The 22,272-nt window shown below is 37.7% G+C and overlaps 1 pseudogene; it reads left to right on the forward strand.

Annotated features, from left to right (window-relative positions):
• The first annotated feature begins 1,130 nt into the window (after nucleotides 1-1,130).
• Nucleotides 1,131-17,004, forward strand: LOC110541688 (small nuclear ribonucleoprotein F-like; annotated as a pseudogene).
• The last annotated feature ends 5,268 nt before the right edge of the window (nucleotides 17,005-22,272 follow it).

Genomic DNA, 22,272 nt, shown 5'->3' on the forward strand with positions numbered 1-22,272 from the left:
CAAGTAATTCAATTAAAGATTGGGATACAGAGCTGAAAAGGGAGCTCTCAACAGAGGAAAATTGACTTCCTTAGTCATCATGGAAATGCAAATCAAAACAACCTTGAGATTTTACCTTACACCCATCAGGATGGCTAAGATCAAAAACTCAAGTGACAATCCATGCTGCAGAGGATGTGGAAAATGGGAAACCCTCTTCCACTGTTGATGGGAATGTACCATTGTATAACCACTTTGTAACTCAATATGGCACTTTCTCAGACAATTAGAAATAGTGCTTCCTCAAGATCCAGCTATACCACTCCTAGGCATATATCCAAAATTTGCTCAAGTACACAACAAGGGCATTTACTCAACTGTGCTCATAACAGCTCTATTCATAATAGCCAGAGCCTGGAAACAACCCAGATGTCCCTCAGTGGAGGAATGTATACAGAAATTGTGGTACATTTACACAATGGAATACTATTCAGCTATGAAAAACAAGGAAATCATGAAATTTGCAGGCAGATAGTCGGAACTAGAAAAGAACATCCTGAGTGAGGTAATCCAGAAGCAGAAAGACACACATGGTATATACTCACTCATATGCGTATATTAACCATCTAATATAGAATAAACATACTAAAATTTATACTCCTAAAGAAGCTAAACAACAAAAAAGACTCTAGGAAAAATGCTCAATCCTCACTCAGAAGGACAAATGCAATAAGTATTGGAAGCAGAAGACAGGGAACTGGCCAGGAGCCTACAACAGACACCCTCTGAAAGACTCTACTGATGGAGGAATTGAAGCAGGTGGGCGTGAACTTTCCTAACCAAAGGATATACTACTCATTTCCTGTCAAAAATAGTTACCCACCTATGTGAAGGACAGGAGGATGGTGATGATCTTACCCACTGATTCTTGATAGTTTCTGATCAGCTACTAAGTTCTGTACGCTGCTCTTTCACTCAAGGTGGTCAGAAGCTACTAGCAAGTCAATTCAAACATGTAACCTGCTACTTAAAAAAGCCAAATGTGCATTTCTCTTATTGCTGGTTGGTTCAGTTTAGCAGTTGCTCCATTCATGAGGGGCCAGCATTGGCAAGTTAGGGTAAGTGAGGTGCAGCACTCATAGGTGTTCAGGATGAGCTTACCACTCAATCCCAAGCCTTTTCTCAATGGACTGACAGGAAAGCCAGTGATGGTAAAATTTAAATGGGGAATGGAATAAAAGGGCTACCTGGTAAATAAAGGGGGTGTTACATGACCATGCAACTTGCAAATACAAAAGATTGCATAGATGGGGTATTGTCTGGACATCTGGGTGAAGTTATAATAACGTGTAATAGTGTCCTTTTTATAAGACACATTGAAAAGGAGGAAGGTGGGAAAATGAGAGTAAAACATCTTTGGTGGGATTGTTTTATGTATATGAATTTCTATACAATAAAGATTTATTTTAAAAAATAGAAATAAAGAGATGCCCATAAAAATACAAGAGGCCTACAGAACAGCAAATAGACTAGACTAGGAAAGAAAATCCTCCCTCCTAATAATACTCAAAACACTAAATCTACAGAAGAAAAATATTAAAAGCAACAAGGGAAAAAGGTCAAGCAACATATGAAGACAATCCTATCAGAATCACACCACACTTCTTAACAGAGACTATGAAAGACATAAGGGCCTGGGAGCATTTCATTTAGATGCTTAGAGATCACAGATGCCAAACCAGACTACTATATCCAACAAAATTTTCAATTAATGTAAATGGAGAAAAGAAAATATTCCATGACATAACTAAGTTTAAACAAAATATATGCTGCAATCCAGCCCTGAAGAAGATACTAGAAAAATAAAACAAAACATAAAAACTAAAACCCACACCCAAGAAAACACAGGATGAAGACAACATCACAACAAAAGAGAAAAAGAAAGCAAGCACACAAACACAATCACCACCATATCCACAATTAAAGGAACTAACAATCATTGGTCACTAATATCTAATAACATCAATGGTCTAAACTTTTCAATAAAAAGACTAACGTTGGTTGGAGAAAGAATGTACAACATTCTGCTACATTTAAGAAACACATCTCTGAAAAAAAAAAAAGAGACACTTCCTCAGAATAAAGTGCTGGAAACTGGTTTTCCAAGCAAACAGACCTACGAAACAAGCTGGAGTAGCCATCCTAATAAATTAATCAAAATAAATGGAGAGGGACACTTCATTCTCACCAAATTAAAATTTTGCCAGGAGGACTTCACAATGCTGAAAATCTATGCAACAAACACAAGGGCTCTTGTATTTGTCAAAGAAACTTTATTAAAGCTTTATTCACACATTGATCCCAATAGCTTAATAGTGGGAAACTTCATCACCCCACTCTCCCCAGGGGACAGATCATTGAGACAGTAGTTAAAGAGAAAAATAATGACACTTGCAGGGGTCTTAAATCAAAAGGACCTAATAGATATAAACACAACCTTTCACTCAAACAAAAAAAAGAGTATATCTTCTTCCCAGCACCTCATAGAAGATACTCCAAAACTGAACACATAGTCAGGCACAAAGCAAACCTCAAAAAGCCTGAAATAATTTCTTATATCTATCCTACCACCATGATCTAAAACTAGTCCACAACAATAGCAGAAATAACAAAAACCCTATACACACATGGAAAGTGAACAATTCCATTCTCAATGACAACTGGGTAAGAGTGGAAATAAAGAAAGAAATTAAAGAATTCATAGAATTCAATGAAAATGAAGGCATAACTTACCCTAACTTATGGGACACAATGAAAGTAGTGCTAAGAGGAAAGTTCATAGCACTAAGTGCCTTCATAGACAAATTTGAGGCATCTCATACAAGGAACTTAATGGCACACCTGGAAAACTAGGAAAAAAAAAAAGGAAGAAGCAGACACATCCAAGAGAAGACAACTGGAAATACTCATACTCAGGGCTGAAATTAATGAAATAGAAACAAAGAGAGAAAAAGATTTAACAAAGAATTACAAAAACCAAGAGCTTCTTCTTTGTGAAATTCAACAAGATAGACAAACTTTAGCCAAACTAACTAGAAGGCAGAAAGACACTATCCAAATGAACAAAATCAAAAATGAAAATGGGGACATAACAACAGACACTGAGCATATGTCCTTGTGTACTTGAGCATCTTTTGCTTATATACCTAGGAGTGGTATAGCTGGATCTCGAGGAAGCACTATTTCTAATTGTCTGAGAAAGCACCAGATTGCTTTCCAGAGTGGTTGTACAAGTTTATGTTCCTACCAGCAATGGTGGAGTGTTCCCAATTCTCCACAACCTCTACAGCATGCGTTGTCACTTGAGTTTTTAATCTATGCCATTCTGACAGGTGTAAGGTGGAACCTCAGGGTCATTTTGATTTGCATCTCTCTGATGGCTAAGGATGTTGAACATCTTTTTATGTGCTTCTCTGTCATTCTGTATTCCTCTACAGATAATTCTCTGTTTAGTTCCATACCCCATTTTTTAATTGGGTTGCTTGATTTAATGCTTTTTAATTTCTTTAGTTCTTTATGTATTCTGGATATCAGCCCACTGTCAGATACAGGGTTGGTGAAGATGCTTTCCAGGTCTGTAGGCTGTCATTTTGTTCTAATGACAAATTCTTATGCTTTAGAGAAGCTTTTCAGTTTCATGAGGTCCCATTTATAAATTGTTGCTCTAAGGGTCTGTGTAGCAGCTTTATTTCTATATTATAGCCATAACCTGGAAACAACCCAGATGTCCATCCACAGAGGAATGGATACAGAAATTGTGGTACTTTTACACAATGGAATACTACTCAGCAATTAAAAACAAGAAAAATATGAAATTTGCAGGCACATGGCGGGATTTAGAAAAAAATCATCCTGCGTGAGGTATCCCAGGAACAGAAAGAAACACATGGTATATACTTACTTATATAGTCCTATAAGATAGGATAAATATAATGAATATGTGCACCTAAAGAAGATAAACAAGAAAGAGGACTGGGGGTAAGATGATCAATTCTCACTGAGAAAGACAAATGGGATGGACATGGGAAGTAAGAGAAAACAAGAAACAGGACAGGAGCCTACCTCAGAGGGCCTCTGAAAGACTACCTAGCAGCATATCAAAGCAGATGCTGAGACTCATAACCAAACCTTCAGTAGAGTGCAGGGAATCATATGATAAAAGAGGGAGTTAATATGACCAGGAGAGGACAAGAGCTCCACAAGGACAAAATATATCAGGGCACAGGGGTCCTCTATAAGACTGTTTCTCCAATCAAAGACCTTGTATGGATATAACCTAGAACCCCTGCTCAGATGTAGCCTATGGTAGCTCAGTAACCAAGTGGGTTCCCTAGTAAGGGGAACAGGAACTATTTCTGACATGAACAGGAACTATTTCTGACATGAACTCAAGGACTGGCTACTTTAACTTCCCCTGCCTCCGAGGGAGTAACAGCCTTGCTAGGCCACAAAGGAGGACATTGCAGCCAATACTGAAGATACTTGATAAGCTAGTGTCAGATGGAAGGGCAGGAGGACTTTCCCTAGCAGTGGGCTTGGAAAGGGACAGGGAGGAGATGAGGGAGGGAGGGGGGGTTGGGAGGGAAAGAGGGAGGGGGCTATGGCTGGGATACAAATTAAATAACCTGTGATTAATAATAAGGCTCTGCCCTGCAGACTATCAATGTAGATGCTGAGACTTATGGGCAACCTTTGGGCAGAGTACATGGAATCTTAGGAAAGAAGTTGAAAACAGTAAGTTCTGGAGAGGACAGGAACTCCACAAGGAGAGCAACAGAACCAAAAATTCTGAGCACAGGGGTCTTTCCTGAGACTGATACTCCAACCAAGGACTATGCATGGAGATAACCTAAGACCCATGCACAGATATAGCCCATGGTAATTCAGAGTCCAAGCAGGTTCCATTGTAATAGGAACAGAGGCTGTCTCTGACAAGAACTGACTGCCTTGCTCTTTAATTACATGCCCCTGAGGGGAAAGCAGCATTACCAGGCCACAGAAGAAAACAATGCAGACACTCCTGATGAGACCTAATTGACTAGGATCAGAAGGAAGGAAAGGAAGACCTCCCCTATCAGCAGACTTGAGGAGGGGCATGCATGCAGAGGGTGGAGGAAGGGAGGGATTGGGACAGGAGGAGGAAGGGAACCGCAGGGGGGATACAAAGTGAATAAAATGTAATTAATAAAGAATAAAAAAAGAAAAAAACATAAATAAAAATTAAAGACAGCGAGGAAATCCAAAGAACAATTAGGTCCTACTTCAAAAGATTATATTTAGTCAGGGTCCACTCTCTTGATTAGTTTCTTTAGATGTTCAGGGTTTTAGTAGGTTTATCCTATGTTATATGTCTATATGAGTGAGTATATACCATGTGTGTCTTTCTGCTTCTGGGACAGCTCACTCAGGATGATGCTTTCCAAGTCCCACTATTTACCTACAAATTTCATGATTTCCTTTTTTTATTGCAGAGTAATACTCCATTGTGTAGATGTACCAAAATATCTGCATCCATTATTCAGTTGAGGGGCATCTGGGCTGTTTACAACTTCTCGCTATTACAAATAAAACTGCTACAAACACAGTTTAGCAAATGTCTTTATTGTGTACTTGAGAATCTTTTGGATATATGCCTAGGAGTGGTATGGACAGGTCTTGAGGAAGAGCTATTCCTAGTTGTCTGAGAAAGTGCCAGATTGATTTCCAGAGTGGTTGTACAATTTTACATTCCCACCAGCAGTGGAGGAGGGTTCCACTTTCTCCACAACCTCTCCAGCATATGTTGTCCTTGAGTTTTTCATCTTGGCCGTTCTGATGGGTGTAAGGTTAAATCTCAGGGTGGTTTTGATTTGCATTTCCCGAATGGCTAATGATGTTGAACATTTCTTTAAGTGTTTCTCTGCCATTTGATATTCCTCTACAGAGAGTTCTCTGTTTAGCTCTGTTCCCAATTTTTTAAGTGGATTATTTGGTTTGCTGTTTTTCAGCTTCTTTAGTTCTTTATATATACTGGATATTAGCCCTCTCTCAGATAAAAGACTGGTGAAGATTCTTTCCCAGTCTCTAGGCAGTCGTTTTGTATTGATGATGGTGTCCTTTGATTTACAGAAGCTTTCCAGTTTCATGAGGTCCCATTTATTGATTGTTGATCTTAGAGCCTGTGCTGTTGGTGTTCTATTCAGGAAGTTGTCTCCTGTGCCAATGAGTTCAAGGGTATTCCCACTTTTTCTTCTAACTGATTTAGTGTGTCCGGTTTTATGTTGAGGTCTTTGATCCACTTGGACTTCAGTTTTGTGCATGGTGATAAGTATGGATCTAAAGGCAAAGAGGATAGACATCAGAAGAAGAAAACAGGAAACAACCTAGGAACCTGCCACAGAGGGCCTCTGAAAGGCTCTGCCCTACAGACTACCAAAGCAGACTCTGAGACTTATGGCACACTGATGGGCAAAGTGCATGGAATCTTAAGTAAGAAGTGGTAAATAGTAAGATCTGGAGAGGACAGGAACCCCACAAGGAGAGCAACAGAACCAGAAAATTTGAACACAGGGGTCTCCCCAGGTACTCATATTCCAACCAAGGAACATGCATGGATATAACCTAGAATCCTTGCACTGATGTCGTCCATGACAGCATAGTATACAAGTGGGTTCCATAATAATGGGAAGAGGGAATGCCTCTGACATAATCTGACATGCCTGTTCTTTGATCACCTCCCCCTGAGGAGAGAGCAGCCCAACAGGCCACAGAAGATAACAATGCAGCCATTCCTAATGGGATCTGATAGACTAAGATCAGAAGGAAGGGAGGAGAACCTCCCCTATCAGTGGATTTGGGAGGGGCAAGTAAGAAGAAGGGAGAGGGAGGGTGGGGCTGGGAGGGGAGGAGAGAGGAGCTTATGAGGGATACAAAGTGAATAAACTGTAATTAATAAAAATAAAAAAAGATTAAAATAATAAATGCTAATTTTATCACAGAAAAAAAGATTATATGCAACAAAAATTAAAATCTAAATAAAATGGACAATTTTCTTGATAGATTCCATTTACCAAAGCTCAATCAAGATCAGGTATATAAATTAAATCGTCCAATATCCCCTAAGGAAATAGAAGTTGTCATCTAAAGTCTCCCATCAAAAAAAGAAAAATCTACCAGACCTTCAAAGAAGAGTTAACACCAATATTGTTCAAAATATTCCACAAAATAGAAACAGTAGGAACCTTACCAACCTCATTTTATGTGGCCACAGTCACTTTCATAGCAAAACCTCACAAAGACCTTAGAATGACAGAGAACTTCATACCAATCTCACTTATGAATATTGACACAGAAATACTCAATAAAATACTCACAAACGGAATTTAAGAAAACATAAAAGCCTACATAACCAATTAGGCTTTATCTCACACATGCAGGGGTGGTTCAATATATGGAAATCCATCAATGTAATCCATAAAATAAACAAAATGAAAGAAAAAAATAGAAACTACATGATTAAAAAAACATTTGATAATATTGAACACCCTTTTATGTTTAAAGTATTAGAGGCAACAGGGATACAAAGCACATACTTAAACATAGTTAAGGCAATATACAGAAAGTCTATAGCCAACATCAAACTAAATGGAGAAAAACTAAATCAATCCCACTGAAAGCAAGGACAAGGGAAGACTGACCACATTCTCCCTCTCTTCAACAAAGTTCTTGAAGTCCTAGCTAGAGCAAGAAGACAACTAAAGAACATCAAGGGGATAAAAATCAGAAAGGAAGAAATGAAAGTATTACTATTTGCAGATGATAGCCAAGTATACCTGTGTGACATGAAAAATTCTACCAGGGAACTCCTATATGTGATAAGCACCTTCAGCAAAGTGGATGGATAGAACAAATAATGGATAAAATCAATAGCCTTCCTGCATACAAAAGACAACTGGGTTGAGAAATATATTAGGGAAACAATAAAGTACCTTGGTGTAATTCTAACCCAACAATTGAAGAAGTTGTCAGAAGTTGGAAAGAACTCCCATGCTCAAAGATTGGCCATAGTGAAAATCACCACCTTCCAGAAGCAAGCTACGGATTCTATGCAATTTCCATCAAATTACCAACACAATTCTTTACAGCACTTTAAAGAAAAATTCTCAATTTCATATGGAATAACAACAACAACCAAAAACAAAACAAAACAAAAAAACATGAATTGTCAAAACAATCATGTACATTAAAAGGTCTTCTGGAGGTATCTCAATCCCTGATCTCAAGCTCTATTATAGAGAAACAGTAATAAAAACTGCATGGTATTGGCATAGAAACAGAATGGTGGATCAATGGAATCAGATAGAAGACCCAGAAATAAACCCACACACCTACAGACACTTGATTTTTGACAAAGAACCCAAAATAGTAAAATAGAAAAAAGACAGCATCTTCAATAAATGGTGCTGGTCTAACTGGAGGTCTACATGCAAAAAAAAAAAAAAAAAAAAAAAAGTAACTAAATCCATGTTTATCTTCCTGCACACAACTAAAGTCCAAGTGTATCAAAAACCTCAACATAAAACCAGACCCACTAAATAGGTTAGAAGAAATACTGGGGAAGAGCCTTGACCTCCTTGACACAGGACACTACTCCCTGAAGAGAACACCAACAGCTCTAAGATCAACAACCAATAAATGGGACCTCATTAAACTGAAAGCATATATAAAGTAAAAGGTCATTGTCATCAGAAAAAAATTAGAGTCTAAAAACTGGGAAAGGATCTTCACCAACCCTATATCTGACATAGGGCTGATATCCAGAATATATGAAGACCTAATGAAGTTAAAAAGCAACAAATCAAGTAATCTAATTAAAATTGGGGTACAGAGCTAAACAGAGAATTCTCTGCAGAGGAATATAGAATGACAGAGAAACACTTAAAGAAATGCTCAATGTCCTTAGACATCAGGGAAATGCAAATCAAAACGATCCTGAGATTTCACCTTACAGCCATCAGAATGGCTAAAATCAAAAACTCAAGTGACAACACATTCTGGAGAGGTTGTGGAGAAAGGGGAACCCTCTTCCACTGCTGTTGGGAATGTAACTTTTTTGGGGGGGCAGACTTCATTTTTTTTAAAATATTTTTTAATTTTTAAATAATTTTATACATTCACTTGTATCCCAGCTGTAGCCCTCTACCTCTTTCTCTTCCAATCCTCCCCTCTTTCCCTCATCTCCTCCCTGTCCCTTTCTGAGTCCACTTAGAGGGGGTGTCCTCCTCTCCTTCCATCTGCCCCTAGTTTATCAGGTATCTTCAGGATGGTTGCAATGTCCTTATTTGTGGCCTAGCAAGACTGCTCCTCCCTCGGGGGCGGATCAATGAGCCAGACATTGAGTTCATGTCAGAAACAATTCCTGTCCCCTTACTAGGGAACCCACTTGGATACTGACCTATCATGGGCTATGTCTGAGCAGGGGTTGTAGGTTATATCCATGCATGGTCCTTGGTTGGAGAAACAGTCTCAGAGAAGACCCCTGTGCCCAGATATATTTGGATCTTGTAAGGCTCCCTGTCCCCTCTAGGTTTTAATAATTCCTCCTTCCTTCATATGATTCCCTACACTCTGCAAAAGGCTTGGTTATGTGTCTCAGCATCTGCTGATACACTGCTAGGTAGAGTCTTTCAGGTGCTTTCTGGGGTAGGTTACTGTCCTGTTACTTGTTTTCTCCTACTTCCAATGTCCATACCTTTTGTCTTTCTAGATGAGAACTGATCATCTTACCTCTGGTCCTCTTCCTTGTTTATCTTCTTTAGGTGTACATATTTAAGTATGTTTATCACATCTTATAAGTCTAGTACGCACGTATAAGTAAGTATATACATGTCTCTCTTTCTGCTCCTGGGATAGCTCACTCAGGATGATTTTTTCTAGATCCCACCATTCGCCTGCAAAATTCATTATTTCCCTGCTTTTAATTGCTGTGTAGTATTCCATTGTGTAAAAGTACCACAATTTCTTTATCCATTCCTCCGTTGATGGACATCTGGGTTGTTTCCAGGTTCTGCAATGAAGTTGCTACAAACATGGTTGAGCAAATATCGTTGTTGTGCATTTGAACATCTTTTGGATATATGCCTAGGAGTGGTTTAATTGGATTTGAGGTAGCACTATTCCTATTTGTCTGAGAAAGTGCCAGATGGATTTCCATAGTGGTTGTACTAGTTTACATTCCCACCAGCAATGAAAGAGGGCTCTCCTTTCTCCACCTTTTACAACCACTCAGCAATTAAAAAACAATGAAATCATGAAATTTTCAGGCAAATGATAGGAACTAGAAAAGATCATCCTGAGTGAGATATCCCAGAAGCAGAAAGACACAAAAGGTATATACTCATAAGTGGATACTAGTGCTATAAGATAGGACAAACATACTAAAATCTTTAAACCTAAAGAAGCTAAACAAGAAGTGGTTCCGGCATAAGATGATCAATCCTCACTTAGAAAGACAAATGGGATGGACATTGGATGTAAAAGAAAGCAAGTAACAGGACAGGAGCCTACCATAGAGGGCCTCTGAAAGACTCAACCAAGTAGTATATCAAAGCAAATGCTGAGATAACCAAACCTTCTGCAGAGTGCAGGGAATCATATGAAAGAAGGGGGAGTTATTAAGACCTGGAGAGGGCAAGAGCTCCACAAGGACCTAATGTATCTGTGCACAGGGCTCTTTTATGAGACTCTTTTTCCAACCAAGGACCATGTATGGATATAACCTAGAACCCCTGCTCGATTGTGGCCCATGGTAGCACAGTATCCAAGTGGGTTTCCCTAATAATGGGAATAGGGACTGTTTCTGACATGAACACAGTGGTGGGCTGTGTGACCTCCCTCTCTCCATGGAGAAGCAACCTTGCTAGGCCACAGAGGAGGACATTGCAGCCAGTCCTGATGAGACATGATTAACTAGGGTCAGATGGAATGAGAGGAAGACCTACCCTATCAGTGGACTTAGAGAGGAGCAGGGAGGAGATTAGTGAGGGAGGGTGGGATTGGGAGGGAATGAGGGAGGGATACAAATTAAATAACCTGTAATTAATATAAAAAATAAAAATTAAAAAATCCTTAAGGAATGACATATTCTGGAATGGTTTTAAAGAAAGGGGAACACTTCCCCATTGCTATTGGAAATATAACCTTGTACAATCACTTTATAAATTACTCTGGCACTTTGTAAGAAAATTAGGAATAGTGCCATCAGTGGTATAGATCCACCCCCAGGCATGTGTCTGAAATATGCTAAACCATTCAATAAGGTCATTTCCTCAACTATGCTCATTGCAACACTATTCATAATAGCCAGAATCTGGAATCGACCTAGATGTCCCTCAACTGAAGAATGGATGCAGAAATTGTGGTATATTTGCACAATGAAATACTACTCAGCAATTGAACAAAAAGGAAATCATGAAATTTGTAGGCAAATGGTGGGAACTAGAAAAAAATCATCCTGAATGATGTATTCCAGAAGTAGAAAGACATACATGCTATATTCTCAAATATAAATTGATATTAGCCATATAATATAAGATAAATATACTGAAGCCTTTATTCCTAAAGAAGATAAACAACAAAGAGGACCCTGGGGATGATGCTGTAACCTCAGTCACCAGGGCAAACATGATAAACATCAGAATTAAGAGAAGACAAGGAACCGGACAGGAGCCTTTCACAGGGGCCCTCTATAAGATTCTACCCATCAGAGTATGGAAGGAAATACTGAGACTTATAGTCAAACATTGGGCACAGTACAGGAAACCTTATTGAAGAAGAGGGATATAGAAAAACTTTGAGTGGACAGTAACTGCACAGGACAGAATCAAAACACCTAGGCCCAGTAAGCCTGCAGAAACAGATACTCCAAACAAGACCCAAGCATGGAGAGCACCTAGACTCCCTGCTCAGTTTCCAAGTGGGTTTCCTAGTAAGGGAGGCCTCTGACATGAACTCAGTGGCAGCCACCTTTATCACTTTCAGCCAGAGAATGAAGCTTTGCCAGACAATAGAGGAAGAGCATGCAGCCAGCCCTGATGAAAGTTGATAGGCTCAGGTCAGATAGAAGGGGAGGTGATCCTCTCCTATCAGTGGACTGGGTAAGGAGCATAGGTGGAGAAGAGAGAGTGTGGGTGGGACTGTGAGGATATGAGGGAGGGGCTACAGCTGGGATACAAATTGAATGAACTATAATAAACAAACAAACAAATAAATAAATAAATAAAATAAAATAATGGATAAAATGAACCTCAATTGGGAAAATGAAGCAAAACAGTTATAAAAATTGCATGGTACTGGCATACAAACAGAATGGTGGATCAATGGAACCAAACAGAAGACCCAGAAATAAACCCACACACTTATGAACACCTGATCTTTGACAAAGATGCCAAAACCATACAATGGAGAAAAGATAACATCTTCAACAAATGGTGCTGGTCTAACTAGATGTCTACATGTAGAAAAAAAGTGAAAATAGATCCATACTTATCACCCTGCACAAAACTAAATTCCAAGTGGATCAAAGACCTCAACATAAAACCAGACACATTAAATCGGTTAGAAAAAAAAGTGGGGAATACCCATGAACTCATTGGCACAAGAGACAACTTCCTGAACAGAACACCAACAGCACAGGATCTAAGATCAACAATCAATGAATGGGACCTCATGAAACTGGAAAGCTTCTGTAAATCAAAGGACACCATCATCAAAACAAAACGAATGCCTACAGATTGGGAAAGAATCTTCACCAACCCTTTATCTGACAGAAGACTAATATCCAGTATAAAGAAATAAAGAAGCTGAAAAACAACAAGCCAAGTAATCCATTTAAAAAAATAGGGAACAGAGCTAAACAGAGAACTCTCTATAGAGGAATATCGAATGGCAGAGAAACACTTAAAGAAAGGATCAATTTCATTAGCCATTAGGGAAATGCAAATCAAAACCACCCTGAGATTTCACCTTACACCCATCAGAATGGCCAAGATGAAAAACTCAAGTGACAACACATGCTGGAGAGTAAGTGGAACCCTCCTCCATGGCTGGTGGGAATGTAAACTTGTACAACCACTTTGGAAATCAATCTGGCACTTTCTCAGACAATTAAGAATAGTGCTTCCTCAAGATCCAGCCATACCACTGCTAGGTATATATCCAAAAGATTCTCAAGTACACAATAAGGACATTTGCTAAACCATGTTTGTAGCAGCTTTATTTGCAATAGCCAGAAGCTGGAAACAGCCCAGATACCCCTCAACTGAAGAATGGATGCAGAAATTGTGGTACATCTACACAATGGAGTATTACTCAGCAATGAAAAATAAGGAAATCATGAAATTTGCCGGTAATTGGTGGGACCTAGTAAGGATCATCCTGAGTGAGCTGTCCCAGAAGCAGAAAGACACACACGGTCCATACTCACTCATATAGACATATAACATAGGATAAAGCTACTAAAATCTGTCCATCTAAAGAAACTAATCAAGAGAGAGGACCCTGACTAAAACGCTCAGTCCCCATCCTGAAAGGCAAATAGGATGGACATCAGAAGAAGAAGAAAACAGGAAACAACCTAGGAACCTGCCATAGAGGACCTCTGAAAACCTCTGTCCTGAAACTATCAAAGCAGAAGCTGAGACATATGGCCAACAGTTGGGCAGAGTGCATGGAATCTTATGTAAGAAGTGGGAAATAGTAAGAGCTGGAGAGGACAGGAATCCCACAAGGAAAGCAACAGAACCAGAAAATTTGAACACAGGAAACTTCCCAGAGACTCATACTCCAACCAAGGACTATTCATGGAGATAACCTAGAACCCCTGCACAGATGTAGCACATGACAGTTCAGTGTCCAAGTGGGTTACATAGTAATGGGAAGAGGGACTACCTCTGACATAATCTGATTGGCTTGCTCTTTGATGACCTCCCCCTGAGGTGGGTGCAGCCTTACCAGGCCACAGAAGATGACAATGCAGCCACTCCTGATGTGATCTGATAGACTAAGATCAGAAGGAAGGAGAAGAATACCTCCCCATCACTGGAATTGTGGAGGAGCATGCATGAAGAAAGGGAAGGGAGGGTGGGATCGGGAAGGGAGGAGGGAGGGGCTTATGGGGGGGATACAAAGTGAATAAAGTGTAATTAATAAAAATTAAAAAAATTAAAAAAGTAACTGAATCTTCTAAACTTAAGGAAAAGAAAACATATAACTATGCATGGTACAAAACTTCTAATATTTAGTTTGCTTATACTAAAATTTAAAAAGACTTCAAATTATATTGTTTCAGAAGAAGTAGAGAAATCTGTTCATGAGAATATTACTATAAAATGTCTCTATTTACTTTTTCAAGTAGTATACGGCTATAGATTTTCTTTTTCAATCAATCAATTAATCAATCAATTAATTAATTAACTTTACATCCTAATTGTAACCCTTTTCTTCCTCTCATCCTTTTCGAACACTTCCTCCCTCTTCCCCCTACCAGCCTTTCTTTATCCCTCAGAGAAGGGGAGCCCTCCTACCAATCCACCCAACACATTAAATCTCACCAGGACTGAGCACATCCTCCTCCCCTGTGGCCTTGTGAGGTAGCCCTGCCAGGACATTGTGTTCAAAAAGTATGCAACAGAGTCCATGTCATAGATAGATCCTGCTCCTCTTACTAGGGAACCGACATGAAGTTCAAGCTGTCAATTGGCTACAACGTTGTAGGGGTCCTAGGTCCAGTGCATTCTTCAGTTTCTGTAAGCCCCTTTGGGCCCTCGTTAGTTGGTTCTGTTGGTTTTCTTGTGGACCTCATATCCCCTCTGGATCTTCTTATTCTTCCCTCCACTTTTCCAAAGGACACCCTAATGCCTGTCTCAAACTAAGACCTACCCAATGTGAGATAGCCAACCCCTGACACTATTAACAATACTCTGCTATGCTTGCAGGCAGGATCCTAGCATACCTATCCTCTCAGAGGGTCTACCCAGAAGTCCATCAAAATAGATGCTGAGAATCATAGCAAAAGATTTACAAACAAGGAACAAATGCATCTCTGATGTAAATTGCCCAAAGTTCAGTAATAGTATTAATTTTTTTCAGAGTATATTCAAGATATTTTTATTTTTTAAAAAAATTCAATAATTATACCTTATTCACTTTGTATACCCCCTGTAGCTCCATTCCTCTTCCTTTCCCAATCCCTCCCTCCTCCCCCTTCTCCACCCTTGCCCATCCCCAAGTCCACTGATAAAGGAGGTCTTCCTTTCCTTCCTTCTGATCCTAGTCTATTAGGTCTCATCAGGAGTGGCTGCATTGTCTTCCTCTGTGGCCTGGTAAGGCTGCTCCCCACTCAGGAGATGATCAAAGAGCAAGCCAATCAGTTCATGTCAGAGATAGTCCCTGTTCCCATTACTATGGAACACACTTGGACACTGAACTACTATGGGCTACATCTGTGCAGTAGTTCTAGGTTATCCCCATGCATGGTCCTTGGTTGGAGTATCAGTCTCAGAAAAGAACCCTGTGCCCAGATTTTTTGGTTCTGCTGCTCTCCTTGTGGAGCTCCTGTTCTCTCCTGGAATAGTATTAGTTTTAAAAGGAAAAAAGAAAATGAAGAAAAGCTATAATATCAGAACCATTTCTGAAATGTGTAGCATTGTACTTCTCTTTGATTTCTGATGACTCTTATCCAGATTTTCCAAATATATGGATGCTGTCCATGTTCCTAGTTATTTGATTTTCTCTCAATTTCTTAGAATATTTACTGTGGTTTAATCACAATATGAATGTTCAAAGAGTTCATAATTATTCAATAATCAAAATTATTTTTAAAAGCTTATGAATCCAGGAAGAACTTTCAATTAACCCACAAGAAGGGAAGAAACTCTGCAGGTAAAACAAAACAACACATCTTGTATACTAGGCATATATCTGAGCCACGGATCCATACATCTATACATCTATCCATCCATCCATACATACATACATATATACAATATATAACAAAATATTCAGTAATATTATGAAATAGATATTCCTACAATCATCAAACAAAAGAAAAAAAGAAAGAAACAGAGACTTAGAGATTTTTTGCTTACATTCTTTTCCCCCTTGCTTTCTTGGAGTCTTTGGTCAGAAGAGGTATTTAAAAGTAAATCAACAAGGATAGTATACCCTGCTCTTCTTCAGAAAGAACCTGGAACAATTTCATGTTCATAGCATGAAACGCTGAGATTAGAACAATACCCCAAAGGCTCCTAAAGTTTATATTTTCCTCTAAGGTCTTGGATTTCTTGTACCAGGAACGTGGTTACAACCAAATACCTTTATGATCTGACCTGCTAACATACACTTCAATAAACATTTGATTCCTTAGAGGATCTATCCTCCTAAGAAAACATTGTTATAATGATTGTGCTAACTGTGTGTTTAGATAAAATAAAAATATCATATTCTTCCAAAGCATGATTGCATTCAGTTTTAATCAAAGCTTAAAAAATAAACTCAATTGTATATCACCAGTGGATTGGCTTCTAGTATTTTCCTTTACTAATGTTTATTTAATGACTTTCCTTTTGTAGACCTGAGGGAGAGCAACTTGACCATGGGAGTATATTTTACTCAGAGGAAAATGTCAAGCCATGTGAAAAAGCAATAATAAAAACATAGAGGAAATACTGAGGGAATTTATAATAGAAGGTTGAATTTATAATAGAAGGTTGATGGGTGCCTTGTTTTTCTGAAGTTCATTGTCTGCACACATGGTAGGTAAATGAAAAGTGGGGATATTTTTTATTTTCTTACACTTTAACGAATAAAGAAAATCTTAGATGCCATTTGTCAAAATGTAAACATAATTCGAGTGATAATCATCATATTTTCCTTTTCTTTTTGCAGTACAAGGAGATAAAATATGAATGCCTCACTTCTAAATCCTAAAAGGCTCCTCAAGTACAAGCACCTGGTTTTATTTATCTTTGACTATCAAGCACTTAAATCAGAGTTGAGCACTTAGTACCATGTTTAATAATTTTCTCCTATATTGAAATCTAATTCTAAATATCTAATAATCACAGGACCTATGAAGAGACACAAGTAAGTAGTATATGATAGGCTTTAAATCCAAAAATATAATCATTTACAAATACATATGCCAAATAAATAATTCAGTTCATTTTTTAATCTAATCTATTGTGGTTATTATAATAGTGATGTCAATTATTGTAGGTTTTAAATACTGCACTGAAAAGCTAAAATGTTTAATTTTAAGAATTCCAAAAGTGTTTTGAATACACATTGTTATCTCCTAAAGTGAAGCACAAAGAGGTTAAACAACTCTCTGTAGGTCACCCAGTTAATACATAGTGGAGTTGATAAGAAGCTTCAAGGTGTATATTTCCAGAATTTCTAACTCCTGTTATGGTTTATGCTGAAAATTTGAGAAAACACATCTGTATACTTTTTCAAAACAAAAAACAAATACACTATTTAAACAGTGTCAGAGCAGACTGCATTTAACCTATCAAGAGAACAATATCAAAAAGAGAATGTGAAGCATTATTGTTTTGATTATTAATATTGAATATTCATTTATATTTAGTTAAACAATAGTTTTTCCTATACCACTGTATACCCAAATTACCACACAGAGACTAGGATTTATTGAATTAACCTAGAGCACAATGCTGGGCAACTAGTTACTCTATGCTAGACTTCCAAGCTGCATAGTTTCCTCCCATTCAGATTTTCCACATTATACTTGCTTTTGGCCATATCTCAGGTCTGGTTCATCTCTCATCATGGTTCCATGTCATCTCCTGCTGAACTCTGCTCTCTGATTCACCTCACTCACTTCTCTCTCCTCCCCTCTGGATCAGGATGTCCCATGCTATTCTTTCCATTGCTCACCACTGGCTGGTTGTTTAACTGAAAATACAGAGAACAAATGGTGGCATGTTTACACAAATTTGAGACAGGTGATACAATGAAATGTCCAGACTGAAACCAGATAGTAGGGTAGAGAAATCAGCATTGAATGAGAACAAGGGTAAATTGTATATATTCCACAAGAACATTATACCAACACACTTTAATGTGTGTATGGATGATCAGGTTAGCCATGCAAAATTTTGTGTTGTTGTTAAAAACAACAATACAACTTTAAAAGTGAACGAGAAAAACTAAACTAAAGACTTCTGGAAATAGCTCATTTGTTACAGGATATATATGTGTGTGTGTGTGTATTTATATACAATTTTTAAGAATCCATCATCAGAAAATCTTCAAATTAATGTGAAACATAATAAAAACATATCAAAGTATCATATATATTATTCTATGTATTTTAAGGCTAGTTGAATTCCAAAGCTTTTGGGTAAAATAACACCATGCATGCATCTCTGTGAATTACATGTTTCTACTATACCAATTTCTCTATTTTGATGACTTTTAAACATGCTTTTTTGTGACTTTATGATTTAATACATTGAAAGAGAGTAAGTATATTCCAAGATATATTTTCTTTCTTAAGAGTAAGGCCAGAGTAGAACAAATTTGTGCGAGCTTCCTTATATATATTGGAATGGTCAAGAGAACACATGCATTATTATGTATTGATGTAAACACATGTGTAGAGATAGAGATATTGCTGATTGCACAATAAATATATTTAAAGACAATATAAAGTCCTTCTAAAACACAAAGAATTAGACCATCTCTGAAATTAATCTAAGATATTTCTTATCCATAAAGAAAAATATAGTTACATTAAAACTTACATTTAAAAACAAATGCAGCATAATAATGCCATTGAAAATTATTTGTTGTTTAGTTTTGAGATTGTATTTTAAGTAAATTTCTCCTTTCCTTTACTCCCTATAAACACTTTCATATGCTCCTCCCAACTTTTCAAACCCATAACTTCTTTTTCATTATTTCTTATTGCATTCTTATATGTATATGTACATTTAAATATAGCCTGTTAAGTCCAAATAATGTGGCTTATATGTATGTTTTGCAGGATGATCATTTGTTACTGGACAACAAATTAATGTCCTCTTCCCTGGGGAGAGCTATTTTTCCCACTCCCAGCTTCATTTAGCTACCTACAGTTCTTTGTGTATGGTTGAACTTTCACTGTCTTTTCCTCCTGCAGATTGGAATGTTCATTGGTCTTATTATTTTTTGCTGCAGATTAGGGTGGACATGTTTGTGATTCATTATGGATATAGCTTCTGATGTCACTAGGAGACACAATCTCACAGAAAAACATCTATGATTCTGTGTCTCTTAGAATCTTTCTACCCCCACTTCCACAATGTTCCCTGTGTCTTAGGTGTGGAAATGTTTTGTAGATATATTTGTTTGAACTTGGCTTCAAAACTCTGCATGTGGATTTCTTGTCAGTTTCTGTGGTATTATCTTTCAGTTGCAAAGAAAAATTTCCTTGATGATGAATGAAGAATACATTTACCTGTAGACAGAGGTTTATAGATTGTTGAATTCCTTAACAAATTTGTTAGAGAAAGAATATAACCAATCTGAAAATTTTTAAGATTACTAACCTTTCTAAACCCTGACATCATAGTTTTGTCCATTTCATTCAACTGATAAATGCATGTTCTAGGCAATGAAGGGGCTACTGCAAACTGATCCATTTTTATTTTCCTATGGAAAAACTGCAATTATCAGTTGAGAAAATATGTCAGTGAAACTCTTATAACTGAATAAAATCAAATTTGGTTTCCTTAGAAATCTACTTGTTATTCCTGGGGAACTTGTGATATATGCACACAAATAAATACTAGGAGAAAAAGAAAAGTTAAGACACTTGAGTTGTCCATTCAAAAGGAATAACTCATGACTTATTAGCTACCCAGAGGACATAGTTAATGGAGTGATGACTATTGCACTATGTATTTGAAACCATACCGGATACCTCTTGGGATTTTACCTTGAGCTTGTCAACCTATGGAACCCATTTTAATGGAATATGTCACAAATACTTTACAAAAAGCTTAGATGTAGTCATGTCTTAAATTTTGTTGTGAGCACAAGATTGAGTTATCACCAGGAAATTTATCACTAAATTGTGTTGTACTTAAAATGGCTAAAATAAACTACTTGGGGTCAGACTCCCAAATTTGAACCAACACTGGCTAGTATATGTCATGTTGAACTAACTATCTTTTGCATCACATGTATCATTACTCTGCTGGCCATTGGTAGCTGCAAAGAAAAACACAGGGACTAAAATATACCTCCTGAAGAATGCTCAGTCCAAAGTAACACTCCAAAAGTGACTAGCAGGTGACTCCCTGTGTAAATTACCAAGTCTGAGAAACATTTAGAGGAACCATAGTAAAAGGCTGTTGAGTAAACAGAACCATCTGAACGCTTAACATCTCCAAACAGCAAAACAAAAGGAGAATTTACATAGGCAGTTACAGGGCCCCCCAAGAGTTCCTGAAGCAAGTCTGTTTTGCTCTGCTGAAAACCAGAGCCAGATTAAAGTTTCACAGTTAGTTTTCTTTTGATTTTGTTGAAGTTTGTCCTTATTAACAAAACAGTCAAGTCCAGTTTATTATATAAGAGGTTTCTCTGCATGACATCTTCTCCTAGGAGCAGAATGAAACAAAGGCGGGTCAGGAGCTCAGGTATAACGCAGCTTTTCAATCTAGGTCAGGGCAGAATTTACGGTTGTCTGCAGCGGGAATATCTTCTTTCTGGGGAACAACTGCAAACCGTACCAGCCTCTCTGGGATCCACCTGGCTCCCTCTGCATCCTGTGGAAAAACACAAACATGCCCTCTTCCCCATATTAATACAGGGTCGGGGCCATGCCATAATCCAGTAATTGGATCTTTCCATTTTACTTGGGCAAAATTATCTTTGGTATTAGGATGCCACAATTGATCCTCCACAGAACGGCCTTGTATATCCACATTTAAAAAAATTAAAATAAAGAGAGCGTGATTAATATTTGGGGATATGACTCCCCCCTTTTTTATTTTTTGCAATTGGTTCTTAAGAGATCCTTGGGCTTGTTTTATAATATTTTGGCCCTGGAAATTACATGGAATCCCTGTTTTTTGACTTATATTAATGGAAGGTATACCAATTGCAGCAAGACATTTTAAGCAATGACTTATAACATGTTTGGTGGCTTCTGTTAAAGGAGTTGCCATGATAAATCCTGAAAAAGTGTCAATTATTAAATGAACATATTTTAGTTTTTCAAATTTTGGGACATGAGTTATGTCCATTTGCCACAAATGATTGGGAGTCAAACCGCTAGGATTGACACCATAATGAGGTACATTAAAATGTTCAGGGCAAGAGGAACATGATCTTACAATTTGTCTAGAGGCTTCTCTGGTAATATTAAATTTTCTTAAGCTCTTGCTATTTTGATGACATAATGCATGGGAATTTTGAGCCAATTCTTGTTGAGTTAATCCAACCAAACGTGTGGTTAGATCTGCTAAATCATTTCCTAAAGTTAAAGGTCCAGGAAGCCCTGAATGAGCTCTAATATGTCCTATGTAACAAGGCTGCACACGGCTCCAAATACTTTGTTGATTCTCTCTAAATAGATCTTGTATTTGTTTATTAGCTGTATTAACATATGTTACAGTCTCTAGGACTAATAAATCTTTAGCTATATAATGGCTATCAGTATACAAGTTGAAATAGGTAGAAGCCAAATTTTTTTAAAAACTGCAGCAACAGCTCGTAATTCTACAACTTGAGCTGAGTCGGGCAATGTTTGCAAAACAAAAGTTTGTCCCTCTAGTACATAAACAGCTTTTCCATTTGAAGATCCATCAGTGAATACTGTTGGAACTTGAGATGATAGCTTTTGTTTAATTATTTTAGGAAATACAAAAGCATGCTCATTGGCAAATTGAAGTAATTTATCTTTTGGATAATGATTATCAATACGTCCTAAATAATGAGCAAAAGCTATCGTCCAACAATCTACATTTTGAAATAACCAATCTACTTTCTGTTTGGTAAAAGGGACTCCAATTAAGGAGGGCTTTCTACCAAAATATTTATGAGATTCTGTGCGAGCCATTTGAACTAAACTAGCCACTGCTTCATAATATGGTGTCAGAACTTGAACAGGAGACAGAGGCAGGTGCAACCATAATAATGGTCCTTCTTGCCACAATACAGCAGTTGGAGTATGAACAGTAGCCAAAA

The sequence above is a fragment of the Meriones unguiculatus genome, chromosome X (assembly GCF_030254825.1).
Source record: "Meriones unguiculatus strain TT.TT164.6M chromosome X, Bangor_MerUng_6.1, whole genome shotgun sequence".
In the NCBI taxonomy this organism is placed as follows: Eukaryota; Metazoa; Chordata; class Mammalia; order Rodentia; family Muridae; genus Meriones; species Meriones unguiculatus.